This window comes from Xenopus laevis, chromosome 1L (assembly GCF_017654675.1).
Source record: "Xenopus laevis strain J_2021 chromosome 1L, Xenopus_laevis_v10.1, whole genome shotgun sequence".
In the NCBI taxonomy this organism is placed as follows: Eukaryota; Metazoa; Chordata; class Amphibia; order Anura; family Pipidae; genus Xenopus; species Xenopus laevis.
The window spans coordinates 205,307,732-205,316,443 of record NC_054371.1 but is presented as its reverse complement, the minus strand read 5'-3'; positions in this window follow the sequence as shown (position 1 = coordinate 205,316,443).

The following is an 8,712-nucleotide window of genomic DNA, read 5'->3' as shown; positions in this document are numbered from 1 at the left end:
AAATGATACAACTGTAGGAAATTGTATTCTATGCCAAAGTCTATTTATTTAACTGAAAGACTTTTAGATAGACAATTTGATCATTTGGCTTTATAAAATCTGGATTTGTAATGTAATGCATAGATGTGGGATTGGCAAAATATGATTGGCAGCTGAGACTTAAAAATACCTTTAGAAGAGGTATAGTTGTTTTAATAAAAAATAAATTGTGTTTTATTTGAAAAGTACTTTTATTATACATTACTTTTATTATACTGTACTTTTATTATAGGTGACAGGTCCCCTTTAAGATGTACATAATTGGGAATCACTATCAGAGACACTGGTGAGTAATTTGCCTTGTACCAGTGTTTATGCTTCTGAGTTTTTCTAACAGCTTGAATTGTTCTGCAGGAAGTTGCAGAGCTAGAAAAACAAAGAATAAGGGGTAATCACCCGCATAACCCTTTTTGCAACTTTTCACAGATTGCCATAGCAATGATGGAGCTAGCATTCATTTAGATGAGAGCTTGGCTAAATTGTCTTCTATTTGTATTTTTTAGACAATAGAGATATTTTATGACAGTTTTGAATTGAAAAGCATAAATTGTTGTATAATCCGTTTTCAAAAAAGTGGTACACTGTACAAAATATAAATGAAAAGAGAATGGGATGGTTTGCAAATCATTTAAACCCTATATTTAATTGCAAATAGCACAAAGACAACATATCAAATGTTGAAACAAAGAAATTTGTTTTGAATTGGCGCCAGCAACGTGTTTTAAGATGGGACAGGGGCAACAAAAGCCTGGAGAAGTTGTGTAATGCTAAAAAAAAAAAGCAGATTGCAGAGAGTATGAATGGCTCCAAGGTAAGAACGGGGACCGTGATCTTTGAGCTCTCAGGCAGCACTGTGTTGAAAAGAGACAATTCTGTAATGGAAATCACTGCATGGGCTCAGTAATACTTCCGAATATCATTGTCTTTGAACAGAGTTTGTTTCTGTATCCACAAATCTAAGTTAAAACTCTACTAAGCACCATAAATAAATATAAACATGATCCAAAAACACTGCTGCCTTCTCTGGGCCCAAGTTAATTAAAGATGGCTTGAGGCAAAGTGGTGAAGATGGACTCACGTGAAGTGAGCTGTGATCTGATGAATCAATATTTTAAAGAGATACCGGGGCTGATTCACAGAAGGTCGATATTCCTTAAAGGGATACTGTCATGGGAAAAAAATTTTTTTTCAAAATGAATCAGTTAATAGTGCTGCTCCAGCAGAATTCTGCACTGAAATCCATTTCTCAAAAGAGCAAACAGATTTTTTTATATTCAATTTTGAAATCTGACATGGGGCTACATATTGTCAATTTCCCAGCTGCCCCAAGTCATGTGACTCGTGCTCTGATAAACTTCAATTACTCTTTACTGCTGTACTGCAAGTTGGAGCGATATCACCCCCTCCCTTTTCCCCCCAGCAGCCAAACAAAAGAACAATGGGAAGGTAACCAGATAGCAGCTCCCTAACACAAGATAACAGCTCCCTGGTAGATCTAAGAACAACACTCAATAGTAAAAACCCATGTCCCACTGAGACACATTCAGTTACATTTAGAAGGAAAAACAGCAGCCTGCCAGAAAGCATTTCTCTCCTAAAGTGCAGGCACAAGTCACATGACATGGGGCAGCTGGGAAATTGACAAAATGTCTAGCCCCATGTGAGATTTCAAAATTGAATATAAAAAAATCTGTTTGCTCTTTTGAGAAATGTATTTCAGTGCAGAATTCTGCTGGAGCAGCACTATTAACTGATTCATTTTGAAAAAAAATTTTTTCCCATGACAGTATCCCTTTAACGTTATTTAAGACGTGTTATTTAAGGAACGATTCATCAAAGTATTTTCGCATGCGTTAATAGACATATCGCAAGCGTTAATTCTACATTTCTGTAAAGCAGCATTCTAATCGCATTGCGATATTTATAGAATAGAATTAATCCTAACGCATTATTCACTAACATCTTTTAAGCGATAAAAGCATAAAACAGTGCAATAATCACTGTGAAATTTAACACCTCCCAGGAGTAGGTGTTACTAAACAACATCAGATGGATTAATAGAGGAAGATGTAGTGAGGAGCTGTAGGGCAGCAATTAAAGGGCTTTATGAGAAGCTGGAGCCTTACCTACAGCCACTAACACATTTTCATGATACCTTGGGCAGGTCCAGAATGCACTATGTTTCTGTCATGGAATTATATTAAGTTTCCCAGGGAAAGGAATGACTAGAATACTGTAAAAAGAGACTTCTACTCTGCCAGTAGCATCCCGAATGCCTTAGGTGTTAAAGATTGCACTAATAATGTATGACAATATCATATGCCTTAAAATAACGCACAAAATACCACACACAGTTCAGCTAAAATTAACGTTAAAATATCACTTCTTAAGATAGACAAGTGAACTTTTAGTGAATCGATTCTAAAACTATAAGAAGTGATAAAAAATTTTAAGCCATTCTATAAATAACACTCACTTTATAGTGAATCGGCCCCACTGACACCAGAAATTAAACTCTTTTTTACATCTATCATAATATTGCCTTTGAAAGCTACTTATAAATTTTGCCATAAAGTATTTGCACAATGATTTTACATTACCTGTCTGATCCCCCATGTTCCTGTATGAGGGGGCTGCCATATTTGTGCAGCAGGAGTCCGTTAGCATTAGAAACTCTAACTGACAGGCTGAGATGGGACAGTCAGGTTGGCAAAACAGTCAGGTTTAGAAACGTCAACAATAACTTACAAAAACAAACAAACAAAATCAACACGACCTATAGGTAACTTTTAATGAATATTAATATTTTAAAAATTAGTTTTTTAGTGTCAGTATCACTTTAATAATAATTTAATAATTTTGGAAATCATAGCCGCCACGTTCTCTGGTGTAAAGAGGGGAAGGACCATCTGACTTGTTATCAGCGCACAGTTTAAAAGCCAGCTCATAATGGTATGGCTGTTGTCATGGGTAGATTACACATCTGGGAAGGCACCATTATTAGTATATTGATATATACAGTATGTATTGACCTTCACTAAGGTAATAAGTGCATAGTGCAAAATGCCTGCCCAATATTTGTATTTGCATTTATTTTGTTTATATAGTACCACAAATGCATGCAGTGTACAAGATTTATTACCATTATTACCATTATTATAAATAAGACAGTGAGAATAAATACTTAAGTGCCTGGAGAGGAGACAAACAGAAACAAAATGGAGAGGGGAACAAGTGAATGTTAGTGGTGCATTGAAGCCAAGGAAGAGGCAAAATATCTATAAAGAAGAAGGAATTTATTCTTGCACTTGGGTGACAAATTTTAGGCACCCACAAGTGATTGTATTGACTTACCTGAAATCAGCAGAAACCTGCACTGGCCCAGGGTTATACCAGTGAGCACCATGGAGAGATTCTCTTCCGTCTTTCTTTGCGTGGCTGCACATCCGCAGTAGAGTGAAAAGCCGAACTTTAACCAAAAAGCCGGCAATTTCATTCTACTGTGCATGCGTCTGCCCTGGGAAATTTGAAGCAAGAAAAAGCTGGAAGAGGTTCGCTTTGTGGTGCTCACTGGAAGAACCCCAGGCCGGTGCAGTTTTCTGAAGGATGCTAAAATATTCCAAAGGAATGGGGTGATTAGGGAGGATGGTTTTATGTGGTAAACTGTGTAGTGAGTAGATTATGCCAAGGTGAGTGTAGGAACCATGAGGGAGAGGGCAGATATATATAGAGTAGTGCAAAGGACTCCAGGGCTCTGAAGTACAGGATAAAAATGTTCTACTTTATGCAACACTGGAACGAGAGCCAGTAAAGAGTCTTTAGAAGTGAATGGGTGGAGAGAGGCTTAAAGAGGATCCATCACCTGGACTTAAAAAGCTGTATGATAAAAGTCCTTTTAAAATTAAACATGAAACCCAAATTCTTTTTTTTTTTTATTAAAATACCCATACCTGTTATAAACTCATTTAAAATTCATATATTTTATGCCCCTCCTCTATGCCTAGGGCACCGAGGAGGGACAGGCAATTACTTTCACTTTCTATTCTGTATTTCCTGCACTTGCCCCTCCATCTTCAACATCTAATTTTGTGGCGGTTCATGGGCATGGGCATCGGTTGCCCCATTTTGGTGCATAAACAAGAGTTTGGCATGATCTAAGGCTTGCCTCAATAACAGTGTTCACAAAATGGCCGCTGCCTGCTTGTGATTTCTAAGACTAAAAGAAACAAGATTGAAATAATTTATATAGTGTAAGTGATGTTTATTTTGCTTGACTAACATCATAAAATAGGATTTGGAATTATTTCTTAGGGTGATAGCTACCCTTTAAATGCAGATGAAATTATGCAGGCAGCAGCAGTAAGGATAGAATGCAATGGAAGATGAGATTCTGGTAGACTAGCTAATAATATGTTGAAGATCAGCTAATAATATGTTGGAGTAGTCTATCCCAGAGAGTATCAGGGCCTTGATCAATATTTTAGCAGTGCAAGGACGGAATGTATTTTTGCAGTGTTCCTGAGAAACAATTGACCTGGCCAGGGATTTAATGGGCTGAGTAGCAGATTATTTTAGGAAATGTATGCCTTATTGGGATTTTTTTATTTATATGGCTGCCTTTGCTTATATTGCAGATACATTCATACCCATCAAATCAGCTGTAAATGAAGTGCTCGGCAGCACACAAATCATGTTTGGTTTGGTGATTTAAATAAAAGCACCTTTTCTACTTGGATCTAGAATGCTGGCTTTGCTTCACAATGACTTTGCTCACAAATGAACTATGTTAGGGCAAAAATCTTGGCACACAATGGTATTATTAGAACTTAGCAAAATGGGGTGTCAAGGTTAGAATGAATATCAGCAGTTCACTGCTTCAGTTTGGACACAAATATCTGAAATGTGTTCTCCAGCTCAGACTGGCAAAATGCCAGTTTTTCCTAAAGGGGGTTGAAATTCTTTCTTTCCAGCACAATGAACAAAATAAAAATTGTATTTTTCTTTCCCATCAATGATTGAAATGGTATTTAAATAAATGGATTGTAGCAACGCTTTATTTCTTTGATGGGATATCTGCAAGAAATGTTTTTTTACTATTCCTCCCGTTCTGAGAAGCATTTTGAAGCTTGCAATTCCAACTTCAACATAAATTGCTGAAGTGTTGGAAATAAGTAAACATTACAAGGGTCATTTATGAACACAGCCGCAGGTGCAATAAAATGGATGGAAATTACACCATTCATTAGAGGTAGTTGAATACAAACATCATCCGTACACTTTCGTATAGGTGTGCTATGCACCGTTGTGTCAATCAATAGAAGGGTTACAACAAAAAATCAAATGCTAATGCCATTTTAACTCTGGGCACTGAAAGTGACAAAATCTCTAGCAAAATGTGCGTCATGCACATTTAGGTTTTCGTTTTGACAGGCAGGGCATCGGAAGTCTTTGCAAAAATTTGGGGCACTGACCTCCATCTAGGAAGGAACTTGGGTGGCAGGCTGGTGCGCAAAGAAGGGAGGTTGGGGGAAGGAATCACGAGTCATCTACTCACTTAGAAAACATATTGTAAGAGGCACACAATATTTCCACAACCACTTTTTACAATTGAATACATTAATGGGCAGATTTATCAAGGGTCGAAGTGAAATTTTAATTTCAACTTTAAAAATTCAAATTTAGAAATTCAAATTTAGAAATTCAAATTTTCAAATTTAAAAATTCAAATTTAAAAATTCAGATTTTGAATTAGAATTTCGAAATGTATCAGGTACTGGCCCTTTAAGAAATTAAATTTGACTATTCCCCACTTTAAACCTGCCAAATTGCTGCTTTAGCCTAAGACGGACGTCCTGGAATCAATTTGCAGTTATTTGATGGCATCCTGAAAATCAAGGGGTTTTTTTGGACAGAAAATTCTAAGTCAATTCAAATTCGATTTGAGTCTGCAGGTCCATCCCATTCACCCGAATTGAAAAAATTTGATTTTTTTTTAAAAATTCGATTGGTCGTTTTTAACTCAAGAAACAATTTTATAGGATTTTATAGGATTTTTTTTATAAACTCCCATAAACTCTAAATTAAACCCATGATAAATCTGCCCCTAAGGGTGGTTAGACCTTTCCTTTTTGGGGAATAATATTAAAAATTATATTTTCTTGCTTACTGGTCAGTGAGGGAATATAAATGAAATGGTGGTTTCATGAGGTTTCATTCTTTTTCATAAACACAAGCACTTTGAGAACATACAATCTCCGTGTAGATAGTGCCCTGGCTTGAATGAAACCGAAGACCTTAAGTTTGCAAAACAGCCATGATATTCACTGCTCCAAAATGTTGGAAACAGTTACCATAAAGATTAGATTATTGCCACAGGCACCATGGTAACAATTGCTAAGAATTTTTTATGTAGGCCATGGTAAAGTTATCAAGGAGAGAAATTCCAAATTCTGCCTATTCGCTGTGTGACATTAACCTTAAGTGGTGCTATAAATGTAGGGGCAGATTTATCAAGGGTTGAATTTCGAAGTAATAGGAGTTTTTTTGAACTCCCATAACTTCGAAATTCGAAATGTATTTTAAAAAAACAACATTTTTAACTTTGAGTGAATAGGCGGAATTCGAATCGTTCGATTCGAATTTTTAATGCATTCAAGCGAATTCGATTCAAAGTATTTGCCCCAAAAATCTTAAATGTTTCAAAGTCCATCACATGACTTGGGGCAGCTGGGAAATTGACAATATGTCTAGCCCCGTGTCAGATTTCAAAATTGAATATAAAAAAATCTGTTTTCTCTTTTGAGAAATGGATTTCAGTGCAGAATTCTGCCGGATCAGCACTATTAACTGATTCATTTTGGAAAAAATTTTTTTTCCCATGACAGTATCCCTTTAAGGTGAACCACCACTTTAAGGCATGAGGATCCAAATGACGGAAAGATCCTCAGGTCCCAAGCATTCTGGATAACAGGTCCCACACCTGTACCATATTAATTATCATTTATTTTCCAGTTTAGCAAGTGGAGGCAACAGAATGAAGGATTGGGGGAATGAGCTATGAAAAGGATGAAATACTACTACCAATACATTTTACAATATTTTTTTTTCCCATTGAAAATGGACCCCTAAAAATGATTATCTCACACACGCACAATAGCACAGGGAACACTGCACAGGAATCAGAGGTTTGGAGCTCAGAGTTTGCAGTAGTTGATGTGGCAGCAGCTTTGCTTTACCTTGAATTTGGTCTAAAATCATACGAACAGATGTTTGAGAAGATAACAGGATATTTAGTAAGAGAGATTAAGGGCACTATTCTGCTCAAACGTTCCAAAGCTTCTGTGCACAGGCGCCCACAAACAGGCTTCTGCACCTGGTGACCTATTTATCTGGAATGCTGTAAGGAAAATATATTGGGATAGATAGTGAATTAACTAAAGCCTATCAATGTGTTTGTTATATACCCTCATTCTGCAGACAGAAAAAACTACCTATATTCTAGTACATGTACAAATATATAACTCCTTCCCTGCCATTTCAGAACCAACATGGTCCAAAAATATATAAATAAATTGAACAGAAATTTCCAGTTTTTATTTTGTATAAAAAATATGAAAAACATTCAAGTTTGATCAGTAATACAATCCAATAGTAATAAAGGTATGGGATCCGTTATCCAGAAACCCGTTATCCAGAAAGCTCTGAATTACAGAAAGGACGTCTCCCATTTTATCCAAATAATCCAAGTTTTTAAAAATGTTTTTCTTTTTGTCTGTGATGGGCGAATAAATTAGCCAGGCGCGAATTCGCGGACGAATTTCTGGTGGAAAATCCTCCTCGTCCAAAAAAATTTGGGCACTCATCAGAATAGTAACGCGCATAAAAATTATTATTATAAAAAATATTCTGATGCCTATGGACTTCAATGCATTTGGACAAAATAGGCGGGCGTATAAAAATTGTCGCGGGCGTCGAAATTGTTGAAAATAATTTTGACGCCCATTGACTTCAATGCGCTTCGTGAATTTTTCACCGTTTGGCAAATTTCACAGGAAATTCGCAATTTTTTCAGCGAAACAAAATGGGACGAATTCGACATCACTACTCTGTAATAATAAAACAGTAACTTGTACTTGATCCCAACTAAGATATAATTAATCCTTATTGGAAACAAAACCAGCCTATTGTGTTCTTTTCTGTTTGTATTATTTTTGTGTGTTACACTTTGGGGCACATTTACTATGGGTCGAATATCGAGGGTTAATTAACCCTCGATATCTGACCATCAAAGTAAAATCCTTTGAATTCGAATATCGAAGTCGAAGGATTTACCGCATTTAGTTTGATCGAAGGAAAAATCTTAGAACGATTAAATCCTTCGAATTGAACGATTCGAAGGATTTTAATCCATCGATCAAATGATTTTCCTTCGATCAGAAATTACTTAGAAATTGCTTAGTCCCCATAGGCTAACATTGGTGCTCGGTAGGTTTTAGGTGGCGAAGTAGGTAGTCGAAGTTTTTTTTAAAGAGACAGTACTTCAACTATCGAATGGTTGAATAGTCAAGCGATTTTTAGTTTGAATCGTTCGATTTGAAGTCATAGTCGAAGGTCGAAGTAGCCAATTCGATGGTCGAAGTAGCCAAAAAAAAAAAACGTTGAAATTCAAAGTAT